A 14,497-nucleotide genomic window follows, 5' to 3' on the forward strand; every position below is an offset into this window, starting at 1 on the left:
CATCTGCTAGCGTTAGCTGTAGCGAGCTAACTAGCCCAGCTTGTAGCAGCCCTAACCGGCCTACAAGCTACGGTGTACCGGTTGAGACGCATAATAGATTTAGCCCTTTAGCTAGTCCTACACCCCAGTCTACCGGGCACCACACTTTAGTCATAGGGGACTCCATCACCCGAAACATAAAGCTTAGCAAACCAGCCACAATTAAGTGTATTCCCGGGGGCAGAGCACCTGACATTGAAGCTAATCTTAGGGAGCTAACTCGCAACAGGTCTAGTAAACACGTACGGCAGGCTAACCGCACCACTAGTTATGCGAATAAAGTAACACACGTTGGCTCCAATGACGTTAGGATGAGACAATCAGAGATTACAAAGAGAAACATAGCCAGGGCTTGTAATCTCGCCAGAAAGATGTCCAGGCATCGAGTAATTGTCTCTGGCCCCCTGCCTGGGAGAGGCAATGATGAGAGGTACAGCAGATTAGTCTCTCTTAACAGGTGGCTGGATAGCTTCTGCAGACAACAGGGATTTACGTTTATTGATAATTGGCCCTCTTTCTGGGGCAAACCTGGCTTGCTGAGGAGAGACGGCCTTCACCCTAACCAGGAAGGCGCTATCCTCTTGTCTCGGAACATAGACTTCGCATTGAGCCACATTTGACTAACTGCACTAGAGCAAGCCCGGTCACAGGCAATTACAGAGCCTGCTAGCCTGGGTATGGAGTCAGTTAAGTTAGAACTAGCCAGCGCCAGGCTGGATGATCCCTGTACACATAGCAATTTTCGTAGAATAATACACAACTCACAAAATGTTTTTTCTACTGTGTCTATGACTACGTCAGAGTTAGACATGCGTTCTACTGAGGTGGCAAATTATGATGCGTTCAGTTTATCGCAGCGCCAAGTAGACAATCTGAAAATTCCCGTCATATCAATTCCTAGATATGGTCGTAATTATTTTAAGTACACTGCGCATAATAAACGCAACATTATTAATATTGCTACTACGGATAATTTTATCAACAACTCCTTAAAACAGCCCACTACTTATAATATGGGCTTTCTAAACATCAGATCTTTGTCTCCCAAAACGTTATTAGTCAATGAGGTCATTAGAGACAACAACCTTAACGTCATCGGTCTTAGCGAAACCTGGCTTAAACCAGACGACTTTTTTGCGATAAATGAGGCATCCCCTCCTAACTATACGAATGCGCATATTGCCCGTCACCTCAAAAGGGGAGGGGGTGTCGCACTAATATACAACGAAAACTTTAACTTTAGTCCTAACTTAAATAATAAATATAAATCGTTTGAGGTGCTTTCTATGAAGTCTGCCACACCTCTGCCTCTGTGCCTGGCCGTTATCTACCGCCCCCCAGGGCCCTATTCGGACTTTATTAGTGAATTCTCAGAGTTTGTTGCTGATCTAGTGACGCACGCCGATAATATAATTATAACGGGGGACTTTAATATCCATATGAATACCCCATTGGACCCACCGTGCGTGGCGCTCCAGACTATAATTGATAGCTGTGGTCTTACACAAATAATAAATGAACCGACGCATCGCAGCGGTAATACGATAGACCTAGTGCTTGTCAGAGGTATCACCGTCTCCAAAGTTATGATACTCCCGTATACTAAAGTAATGTCCGATCATTACCTTATAAAATTCGAAGTTCAGACTCATGTTCGGCAAGCTAATAATAATAATAACTGCTATAGCAGCCGCAACATTAATACGGCCACAACGACGACTCTTGCGGACCTACTGCCCTCGGTAATGGCACCGTTCCCAAAGTATGTGGGCTCTATTGATAACCTCACTAACAACTTTAACAACGCCCTGCGCGAAACCATTGATAGTATAGCACCGCTGAAGTTAAAAAAGGCTCCAAAAAGGCGTACGCCATGGTTTACTGAAGAAACTAGAGCTCAGAAATTATTATGTAGAAAGCTGGAACGCAAATGGCGCACGACTAAACTTGAGGTGCACCATCAAGCATGGAGTGATAGTTTAATAACTTATAAACGCATGCTTACCTTAGCTAAAACTAATTATTACTCAAATCTCATCCGCATTAATAAAAACGATCCAAAATTTTTGTTTAGTACAGTAGCATCGCTAACCCAACAAGGGACTCCTTCCAGTAGCTCCACCCATTCGGCAGATGACTTTATGAAGTTCTTTAATAAGAAAATTGAACTTATTAGAAAGGAGATTAAAGACAATGCGTCCCAGCTACAACGGGGTTATAGTAACACAGATACGATTGTATATACGGCGGATACTGCAAATATCCTAAATAGTTTCTCTCGTTTTGATGAAATAACATTAGAAGGATTGTTACAACGTGTAAATGGAATAAAACAAACAACATGTTTACTTGACCCACTTCCTGGGAAACTTATCAAGGAGCTTTTTGTATTATTAGGTCCATCAGTGCTAAATATTATAAACTTATCACTTTCCTCGGGCACTGTTCCCGTTGCATTCAAAAAAGCGGTTATTCATCCTCTCCTTAAAAGACCTAACCTCGATCCTGACCTCATGGTAAACTACCGACCGGTGTCTCACCTTCCCTTTATTTCGAAAATCCTCGAAAAAATTGTTGCAGAGCAGCTAAATGAGCACTTAGCGTTTAACAATCTATGTGAAACCTTTCAATCCGGTTTCAGGGCAAATCACTCGACTGAGACAGCCCTCGCAAAATTGACTAATGATCTATTGCTAACGATGGACTCTGATGCGTCATCTATGTTGCTGCTCCTCGATCTTAGCGCTGCTTTCGATACCGTCGATCATAATATTTTATTAGAGCGTATCAAAATACGAATTGGTATGTCAGACTCAGCCCTGTCATGGTTTAGCTCTTATCTTACTGATAGGATGCAGTGCGTCTCCTATAACAGTGTGACCTCGGACTATGTTAAGGTAACGTGTGGAGTTCCCCAGGGTTCGGTCCTTGGCCCTGTACTCTTCAGCATCTACATGCTGCCGCTAGGTGACGTCATACGCAAATACGGTATTAGCTTTCACTGTTATGCTGATGACACCCAACTTTACATGCCCCTAAAGCTGACCAACACGCCGGACTGTAGTCAGTTGGAAGCGTGTCTTAATGAAATTAAACAATGGATGTCCGCTAACTTTTTGCAACTTAATGCCTAAAAAACGGAAATGCTGATTATCGGTCCTGCTAGACACCGAACTCTATTTAATAATACAACTCTAACATTTGACAACCAAACAATTAAACAAGGCGACACGGTAAAAAATCTGGGTATTATCTTCGACCCAACTCTCTCCTTTGAGTCACACATTAAAAGCGTTACTAAAACGGCCTTCTTTCATCTCCGTAATATCGCTAAAATTCGCTCCATTTTGTCCACTAGAGACGCCGAGATCATTATCCATGCGTTTGTTACGTCTCGTCTCGATTACTGTAACGTATTATTTTCGGGTCTCCCCATGTCTAGCATTAAAAGATTACAGTTGGTACAAAATGCGGCTGCTAGACTTTTTGACAAGAACAAGAAAGTTTGATCATATTACGCCTGTACTGGCTCACCTGCACTGGCTTCCTGTGCACTTAAGATGTGACTTTAAGGTTTTACTACTTACGTATAAAATACTACACGGTCTAGCTCCAGCCTATCTTGCCGATTGTATTGTACCGTATGTCCCGGCAAGAAATCTGCGTTCAAAGGACTCCGGCTTATTAGTGATTCCTAGAGCTCAAAAAAAGTCTGCGGGCTATAGAGCGTTTTCCGTTCGGGCTCCAGTACTCTGGAATGCCCTCCCGGTAACAGTTCGAGATGCTACCTCAGTAGAAGCATTTAAGTCTCATCTTAAAACTCATCTGTATACTCTAGCCTTTAAATAGACCTCCTTTTTAGACCAGTTGATCTGCCGCTTCTTTTCTTTCTCCTATGTCCCCCCCTCCCTTGTGGAGGGGGTCCGGTCCGATGACCATGGATGAAGTACTGACTGTCCAGAGTCGAGACCCAGGATGGACCGCTCGTCGGGACCCAGGATGGACCGCTCGCCTGTATCGGTTGGGGACATCTCTACGCTGCTGATCCGCTTGAGATGGTTTCCTGTGGACGGGACTTTCGCTGCTGTCTTGGAGCCACTATGGATTGAACTTTCACAGTATCATGTTAGACCCGCTCGACATCCATTGCTTTCGGTCCCTTAGAGGGGGGGGGGGTTGCCCACATCTGAGGTCCTCTCCAAGGTTTCTCATAGTCAGCATTGTCACTGGCGTCCCACTGAATGTGAATTCTCCCTGCCCACTGGGTGTGAGTTTTCCTTGCCCTTTTGTGGGTTCTTCCGAGGATGTTGTAGTCGTAATGATTTGTGCAGTCCTTTGAGACATTTGTGATTTGGGGCTATATAAATAAACATTGATTGATTCATTGATTGATAACAGGGAGGGATTGAAGTTGCACCACTGGCCCAAAGATGCGAAAGTGGCAAGAAGTTGGACGAAATTTGTTCAAAATACGAGGGTGTCGGGAAAGCCGACGGAATGGTCAGTCGTTTGTTCCGCACACTTTACCGACGAAAGCTATGCTACTAAGACTGTGTGGATATCCTGCGACACTCAAAGCAGATGCATTTCCAATGATAAAGTCAAAGAAATGTGCCGGAGTGTCTGCACATTTTACCGGCAATGCTAAGGCAGACATGGCACAGAGATGTATGGATAACCTGCAGATGCATTTCCAACGATAAAGTCAACTAAATCACAAAGGTGAGTTTTGTTGATGTTATTGACTTATGTGCTAATCAGACATATTTGGTCGCGGCATGACTGCCAGCTAATCGATGCTAACATGCTATTTAGGCTAGCTGTATGTACATTTGGAACTATATTTACATCCAGCGTTTCCCTCCACCCACATTTAATGCCAAACAAACACTTACCAATCGACGGTTTTAAGTTGATCCAGGGTCAATGCGAAACTCCCGATCGTTGGTCTGCACATTTTACCGGCGATGCTAAGGCAAACATGGCCGAATAGCGTCAATAGCTATTCGCTCAATAGCTTCAGTTTCTCATTCAATTTCGTTTTCGCTATCTGCCTCCATACTCCAACCATCCGTTTCAATACATGCGTAATCTGTTGAATCGCTTAAGCTGCTGAAATCCGAGTCTGAATCCGAGCTAATGTCGCTATATCTTGGTGTGCTAGCCGCCATTTTTTGTTTGTATTGGCATCACTGGATGATGTCACAGGAAAATGGACAGTGGCTTCGCAGAAGCGAAAATAAGGCACTTTAAAGCTTTTTTAAGGACATTCCAGGACGGGTAAAATTTTGAAAAAAAATTCAAAAAATAAAATAAGCCACTGGGAACTGATTTTTATTGGTTTTAACCCCTTTGAAATTGTGATAATGTTCCCTTTTAAGGTAACGTGTGGAGTTCCCCTGGGTTCAGTCCCTGGCCCTGCACTCTTTAGCATCTACATGCTGCCGCTAGGTGACATCATACGCAAATACGGTGTTAGCTTTCACTGTTATGCTGATGACACCCAACTCTACATGCCCCTAAAGCTGACCAACACGCCGGATTGTAGTCAGCTGGAGGCGTGTCTTAATGAAATTAAACAATGGATGTCCGTTATCTTTTTGCAACTCAACACCCAAAAAATGGAAATGCTGATTATCGGTCCTGCTAGACACTGACCTTTTTTTAATAATACATCTTTAACATATGACAACCAAACAATTAAAACAAGGCAACTCTGTAAAGAATCTGGGTATTATCTTCGACCCAACTCTCTCCTTTGAGTCACACATTAAAAGCGTTACTAAAACGGCCTTCTTTCATCTCCGTTATATCACCAAAATTCGCTCCATTTTGTCCACTAACTACGCTGAGATCATTATTCATGCATTTGTTACGTCTCGCCTCGATTACTGTAACGTATTATTTTCGGGTCTCCCCATGTCTAGCATTAAAAGATTACAAGTAGTACAAAATGCGGTTGCTAGACTTTTGACAAGAACAAGAAAGTTTGATCATATTACGCCTGTACTGGCTCACCTGCACTGGCTTCCTGTGCACTTAAGATGTGACTTTAAGGTTTTACTACTTACATAAAAAATACTACACGATCTAGCTCCAGCCTATCTTGCCGATTGTAATGTACCATATGTCCTGGCAAGAAATCTGCGTTCAAAGGACTCCGGCTTATTAGTGATTACTAGAGCCCAAAAAAAGTCTGCGGGCTATAGAGCGTTTTCCGTTCGGGCTCCAGTACTCTGGAATGCCCTCCCGGTAACAGTTTGAGATGCCACCTCAGTAGAAGCATTTAAGTCTCCTTAAAACTCATTTGTATACTCTAGCTTTTAAATAGACCCCCTTGTTAGACCAGTTGATCTGCAGTTTCTTTTCTTTTTCTCCTATGTCCCACTCTCCCTTGTGGAGGGCCAGTCCGATGGCCATGGATGAAGTACTGGCTGTCCAGAGTCGGTACCCAGGATGGACCGCTCACCCAGTAGGGACACAGGATGGACCGCTCGACTGTGTATTGGCTGGGGACATCTCTGCGCTGCTGATCCGCCTCCGCTTGGGATGGTTTCCTGCTGGCTCCACTGTGGACGGGACTCTCGCTGCTGTGTTGGATTCCGCTTTGGACTGGACTCTCGCGGTTGTGTTGGATCCACTATGGATTGAACTTTCACAGTATCATGTTAGACCCGCTCGACAAATGCGGCCCTTTCCAAGGTTTCTCATAGTCACCATTGTCACCGACGTCCCACTGGGTGTGAGTTTTCCTTGCCCTTATGTGGGCTCTACCGAGGATGTCGTAGTGGTTTATGTTGTGGTTTGTGCAGCTCTTTGAGACACTAGTGATTTAGGGCTATCAAAATAATCATTGATTGATTGATTGATTTACATTATAGTAATAATTTTGTTTACATAGCCAAGTTTTGAACATCTGCTGAGAGCGACTTTCGTTTGTTCTTTTTTCCGAGTCAATAACGAAAGATGATATTACCTTCACGCCATGTCCGGTCCAGTTGATTTGCACCATGGGAAAACAAATCACACCATAGTCCAAGTCATGGCAGAGGTGGCAAAAACAAACAAGAGTGTACAATGAGTCCAAAACCAAACAGAACGTGACCACAAAACATGACAATTCAGAAAAGATATGAATGCATTGTAAATAATTGTTGTTTACTTGCTTGTTTGCATCCATAATTCATTTATACATAATTCCCTAACAATAAGTAACAGGGATACATGAAACTTCACCTGCAGTGGCTATAATATCCAGTATTTATTTCACAGTCAGACTGCTTGTTTTGTTTTGCTAAAAAGTCACTGCAATTAATTACAACTCACTGAAGTGTATCGGTAACCACAAAGGTCAAATCGAATCGCTGTTAAAACGAATCGTTACATCCCTAAAGAATTCTGTATAAAAGAGGAGTTCAGTTCAGTTTCGGTTTATTTTGAACATGCATTTAGCACAGACTTGGGCAATTATTTTGACTCTAGGGCCAAATTGAGAGAAAGAAATGTGTCTGGGGGCCGGTATATCTATATTTAGGAACACTAATACAAAACCTCACAGTAATGTCTGATTGAATGCAAAAAAACGTTATGACAGACCGCTTTAAAAAACATAATAGAATGTTAGATTTTTCTATGAAGGATAAAACACTGAATATTGACAACAAATGAACGTTACACCCGCTTTTGATCGACATATTTTACAATCAAGTGAAACACAACAAAAAATGCAACAAATAGTGAAACATGAACGCAAAGGGTACAAAATAAACCCGCCTAAAATCTAATACATCTGATATTTGCTGAATTTCCCCCAGGGATCAATAAAGTACTTTCTATTGTATTCTATTCTATTGTATATATCACTAAGCTTTAGAACTTTGTTGTGAAAATCTCCTTCCGCGTCTGTGGAAACGCTTCTCGCTCACACTGCTTGGTGACTCGTCTGAGCTGCTGTGACGTAGATGACCATAGTAACTAATTAGATGACTGTAGCAACTAATTAGATTACCATAGTAACTAGTATAACATCCATTAGTGCAAATTCCAAGCATTGAAATACTTTGTACAGTTGAAGACTTACGATCATTAGAAAACATGACTGCACATTGTAATGGCAGCTACACTTTCCATATTAAAGATCTAAAAAAATGATTTGGGAAAGGTCAATGGACCGCATGTGGCCCCCGGGCCTTACTTTGCCCAGGTCTGATTTAGCACATATATCCACTTGTTTCATTACAGCACGTCCAAAAAGGAGTAGGAAGAAGCTGAGCTTATTTATCCTACCTCCTTTCATGCCATAGCAATTTTATCCTTTTTCCTTGTTCTCTGTAACATAACTGAACAAATAAATAAAACACAAATAATATACCATAGTAAATAAAAAAATATTAAATACATAAATAATCTCTGTCTTAATCGAAAAGAAAAAAGGGTTCAAAATGTTCATCATAACAATAAGTCTTGTTCTGTGTACTTTGTGAACACTTGTAATTTGAACGGTCTCTTAAACTGAATCATATCGGTGCTTTGTTTGATTTCTTTAGTTAATCCATTCCATAATTTAATTCCCCATACTGATATGCTAAAGGTTTTAAGTGTTGTATGAGCAGACATATGTTTTACATTAGCTTTTCCTCTAAGGCAGGGGTAGGGAACCTGTGGCTCTTTTGATGACTGCATTTGGCTCTCAGATAAATCTTAGCTGGCGTTGCTTAACCCGATAATTCAGTGTTTTTCAACCTTTTCTGAGCCAAAGCACATTTTTTTCATTGAAAAAATTTTGAGGCACACCACAAACAGAAAACATAAAAAAGTGAAACTCGTAGCCGATACTGACAATACAAAGTTGTTCTCGCAATTGTTGGATATGCATTCAACCATAACCAAGCATGCCTCACTATAACTCTTGTCTCAATGTAGGTGTACTGTCACCACCTGTCTCATAACGCTGTAACTTTTTCTGAGTTTTTTGGCGTTTTCCTTTGTTTCCTGCGCTCCTATTTTGGTGGCTTTTCCCCTTTTGTTGGTATTTTCCCGTAGCAGTTTCATGTTTTCCTTGAATGCTATTCCCCGCACCTGCTTTGTTTTCCCAAGCAAGACTATTTAAGTTGTGCGGACACACTCCTTCTTTGTGGGGACGTTGTTGATTGTCATGCCATGTACGGATGTACTTTGTGGACGCCGTCTGCTCCGCACGCTGCGAGCATTCTGTTTTTGTTTACTTTACAGTCAGTTCAGTTTTAGTTTAGTTTTGCTTCAATGCTTTTTCTTAACGGCACTTAGCAGCACTCGCCTTTTGTTTATTTTTGGTTGAAGTGTTGGATACCTTTTTACCTACACGCTGCATCCTGCCTATTCTGATCACGACAAACCATGTTTCCGACATCTACAAAGCCATTAGCTACCTGCTGCCACCTACTGATATGGAAGAGTGTTACTGCTTTAATGCCTTTTTTTAATGGCACTTAGCAGCACTCGCCTTTTGTTTATTTTTGGTTGAAGTGTTGGATACCTTTTTACCTACACCCTGCATCCCGCCTATTCTGATCACGACAAACCATGTTTCCGACATCTACAAAGCAATTAGCTACCTGCTGCCACCTACTGATATGGAAGAGTATTACACGGTTACTCTGCCGAGCTCTAGACCAGGGGTCGGGAACCTTTTTGGTTGAGAGAGCCATGAAAGCCAAATATTTCAAAATGTAAATTCTGTGAGAGCCATATAATATTCTATAACACTGAATACAACTAATTGCGTGCATTTTCAAGACCAACAAAATTTTAGAACAACAGTATAATATGTCCTTTCTTATTTTATTAACATTGTTATTCTAAAGCTAACCAATAATAAATATAATACTTCTTACCATTAATGCGACATCTTGAACAGGTGCGATAGAAAATGGATGGTTGGATTAAAATGCATGAGAATGTTTTAAAATTTCAACGTTATTTTTAACACTGTGATTACCAGCGGAATTATTCTTTACTTATCCTATTAGGCAATGTCAGCTAAGATTTATCTGAGAGCCAGGGGCAGTCATCAAAAGAGCCACATCTGGCTCTAGAGCCATAGGTTCCCTACCCCTGCTCTAGACAGTACAGACACTCAACAACGGCACATTTGCGGATTATAATTACTGGTTTGCAAAAAAATATTTTTAACCCAGTTAGGTGAAATTACATAATCTCCCACGGGCACCAGACTGTATCTCACGGCACACTAGTGGGCCGCGGCACAGTTGTTGAAAAACACAGCAATAAGACATGAATAATTCCCCTGGTAATCACAGTGTTAAAAATAAGGTTCAAAATATAACATATGCTCATTCATTTTATTCCATCCATCTGTTTTCTACTGCACCGGTTCAAGAAATTGCATTAATGGTAAGAATTGTTTTATTTATTATTGGTTAGCTTCAGAATAACAATGTTATTAAAAAGATAAATATACTTATTATACTCTTAAAATGTTGGTCTTACTTAAAAATGCACACATTTAGTTGTATTCAGTGTCAAAAAATATTATATGGCTCTCACGGAAATACATTTTATAATATTTGACTTTAATGGCTCTCTCAGCCAAAAAGGTTCCCGACCCCTGCTCTAAGGTTATATTTCTCCTCTTTTGTTAAGAAGAATTGTTGTACAATTTTGGGTAGCAGGTTATAGTTTGCTTGATACACAATTTTAGCTATTAGTTTAGATAATAATGAGTCAAATATTGGAATATGGGATTCATTATTTAAATGTGTTTTAACTAATAAATCAACCAAAAATATGACTTATTTTATCTTTGTGAAAAATATTGGACACAATGTGTTGTCAAGCTTATGAGATGCGATGCAAGTGTAAGCCACTGTGACACTATTGTTCATTTTTTGAATGTTTTAAATTGTTTTTAATAAATGGCTGTAATGATCATGTCAATGAGGGATTTCTAATCACTGCTGTGTTGGAATTGTTATTAATATTGATACTGTTGTTTTGATTGATTGATTGATTGTATTATTAGATTGCACAGTTCAGTACATATTCCGTACATTTGACCACTAAATGGTAACACCCGAATAAGTTTTTCAACGGTCCACGTCAATCAATTCATGGTGATGTTGTTCATTTTTGTTTGAATACTTTTGCAATGCAGCTGAGATAGCCTCCAGCACCCCCCACGACTCCGAATGGTACAAGCGGTAGGAAATGGATGGATGAATAGCTAGATGGATTGTTTTGTGTCATGTTTTTGTGTCTTCTCAATTGCTGATTACTATTCTGAATGTTGCTCGGCGGGGTTTGGTTTTGGAATTGGGAATTGTATTATTATGGTATTATTCTGTATTATTTTGTTGCATTGATAAATGAAAAAAAAAAAAAAAAAAATCAGAATCAGAATAGTTTTATTGCCATTGTTTGAGAACGTACATCACCCCTAAAGCAGTGTTTTTCAACCTTTTTGGAGCCAAGGAACATTTTTGTTCATTGAAAAAATGCAGAGGCACAGCAGAAAACATAAAAAAGTTAACCTCGGTAGTTGATATTGACAGTAAAAAGTTGTCGCAATTGTTGGATAGTAGAAGCATTTCAGTCTCACCTTAAAACTCATTTGTATACTCTAGCCTTTAAATAGGCCTCCTTTTTAGTCCAGTTGATCTGCCGCTTCTTTTCTATTTCTCCGCTGTCCCCCCCTCCCTTGTGGAGGGGGTCCGGTCCGATGACCATGGATGAAGTACTGGCTGTCCAGAGTCGGGACCCAGGATGGACCGCTCGCCTGTGTATCGGTTGGGGACATCTCTACGATACTGATCTGCCTCCGCTTGGGATGGTTTCCTGTTGGCTCCACTGTGGACGGGACTCTCGCTGCTGTCTTGGATCCGCTTTGAACTGAACTCTCGCGGCTGTGTTGGAGCCACTATGGATTGAACTTTCACAGTATCATGTTAGACCTGCTCGACATCCATTGTTTTGGGTCCCCTAGATGGGGGGTTTCCCACATTTGAGGTCCTATCCAAGGTTTCTCATAGTCATCATTGTCACTGGCATCCCACTGGGTGTGAATTCTCATTGCCCACTGGGTGTGAGTTTTCCTTGCCCTTATGTGGGTTCTTCCGAGGATGTCGTAATTGGAGTGGTTTGTACAGTCCTTTGAGACATTTGTGATTTAGGGCTATATAAATAAACATTGATTGATTGATTGATTGATTGATTGGATATGAATTCAAACCATAACCAAGCATACATCACTAGAGCTCTTGTCTCAAAGTAGGTGTCACGACCTGTCATATCACGCTGTAACTTATTTGGAGTTTTTTGGTGTTTTCCTGCGTGTAGTGTCTTGCGCTCCTATATTGGTGGCTTTTCCTGTTTTGTTGGTATTTTCCTGTAGCAGTTTCATGTCTTGCTTTGAGCGCTTTTCCTCGCACCTGCTTTGGGTTAGCAATCAAGACTATTTCAGTTGTGCGGACGCTATCCTTCCTTGTGTGGAAATTGTTGATTGTTACACGTCGTGTACAGATGTGCTTTGTGGACGCCGTCTGCTCCACATGCTGCAAGTCTTTGCTGTCGTCCAGCATTCTGTTTTTGTTTACTTTGCAGCCAGTTCAGTTATAGTTTCGTTTTGCATAGCCATCCCTATGCTTCAATGCCTTTTCCTAACGGTACTTGCCTTTTGTGAATTTTTGGTCTATGTGTTACATACCTTTTACATGCACGCTGTCTCCTGCTGTGCTCTGCGTATTGGGATCACGACAAACCATCCTCATCTCACCCAAAAAACCATCCTCGTCTCACCCGACGCGTTCCGACTTCTACAAAGCAATGAACTACCTGCTGCCACCTACTGATATGGAGTATTACATGGTTACTCTGCCGAACTCTACACAGCACAGACACTCAACAACGGCGCATTGTTTGCAGATTATAACTATTGATTTTCAAAAATATTTTTTGGACCAGTTAGGTGTATTTTCATTATCTCCCACGGCACACCAGACTATTTAGTCCCTAAAGGGACATGGGGGAATAATTTTTTTGTAGATATGTATCTTGTGCGCACGCAAAAACTTCTCGTGCGCACGAGATGAGCACAAGATCCTTGAGCACAAGAAACTAATCTAAAAAAATATTTTCCCCTGTGTACCTACAGTTGTGATCAAAAGTTTACATACACTTGTAAAGAACATATTGTCATTTGCTGCCTTGAGTTTCCAATCATTTCTACAACTCTTATTTTTTGTGATAGAGTGATTGGAGCACATACTTGTTGAACATTCATGAAGTTTGGTTCTTTTATGAATTTATTATGGGTCTACTGAAAATGTGACCAAATCTGCTGGGTCAAAAGTATAAATACAGCAATGTTAATATTTGGTTACATGTCCCTTGGCAAGTTTCACTGCAATACGGCGCTTTTGGTAGCCATTCACAAGCTTCTGATTGAATTTTTGACCACTCCTCTTGACAAAATTGGTGCAGTTCAGCTAAATTTGTTGGTTTTCTGACATGGACTTGTTTCTTCAGCATTGTCCACACATTTAAGTCAGGACTTTGGGAAGGCCATTCTAAAACCTTAATTCTAGCCTGATTTAGCAATTTCTTTACCACTTTTGACATGTGTTTGGGGTCATTGTCCTGTTGGAACACCCAACTGTGCCCAAGACCCAACCTCTGGGCTGATGATTTTAGGTTGTTCTGGAGAATTTGGAGGTAATCCTCCTTTTTCATCGTACCATTTACTCTCTGTAAAGCACCAGTTTCATTGGCAGCAAAACAGGCCCAGAGCATAATACTACCACCACCATGCTTGACGGTAGGATTGGTGTTCCTGGGATTAAAGGGGAACATTATCAACAGACCTATGTAAGCGTCAATATATACCTTGATGGTACAGAAAAAAGACCATATATTTTTTTAACCGATTTCCGAACTCTAAATGGGTGAATTTTGGCGAATTAAACGCCTTTCTGTTTATCGCTCTGGAGGGGATGACGTCAGAATGTGACGTCGCCAAGGTAATACAGCCGCCATTTTAATTTTCAACCCATTGTAAACATTGGGTCTCAGCTCTGTTATTTTCCGTTTTTTCGACTATTTTTTGGAACCTTGGAGACATCATGCCTCGTCGGTGTGTTGTCGGAGGGTGTAACAACACTAACAGGGAGGGATTCAAGTTGCACCACTGGCCCGAGGATGCGAAAGTGTCTGCGCCAGACCCCCGTTGAATGTACCAAAGTGGCTCCACATTTTACCGGTGATGACAGACATGGCACAGAGATGTATGGATAGCCTGCAGATGCATTTGCAATGATAAATTCAACGAAATCACAAAGGTGAGTTTTGTTGATGTTGACTTATTTGCTAATCAGACATATTTGGTCGCGGCGTGACTGCCAGTTAATCAATGCTAACATGCTACGCTAATCGACGCTAACATGCTATTTACCGGCGGTGCTAAAGC

Source organism: Nerophis ophidion, linkage group LG01 (genome assembly GCF_033978795.1).
Source record: "Nerophis ophidion isolate RoL-2023_Sa linkage group LG01, RoL_Noph_v1.0, whole genome shotgun sequence".
Lineage (NCBI taxonomy): Eukaryota > Metazoa > Chordata > Actinopteri > Syngnathiformes > Syngnathidae > Nerophis > Nerophis ophidion.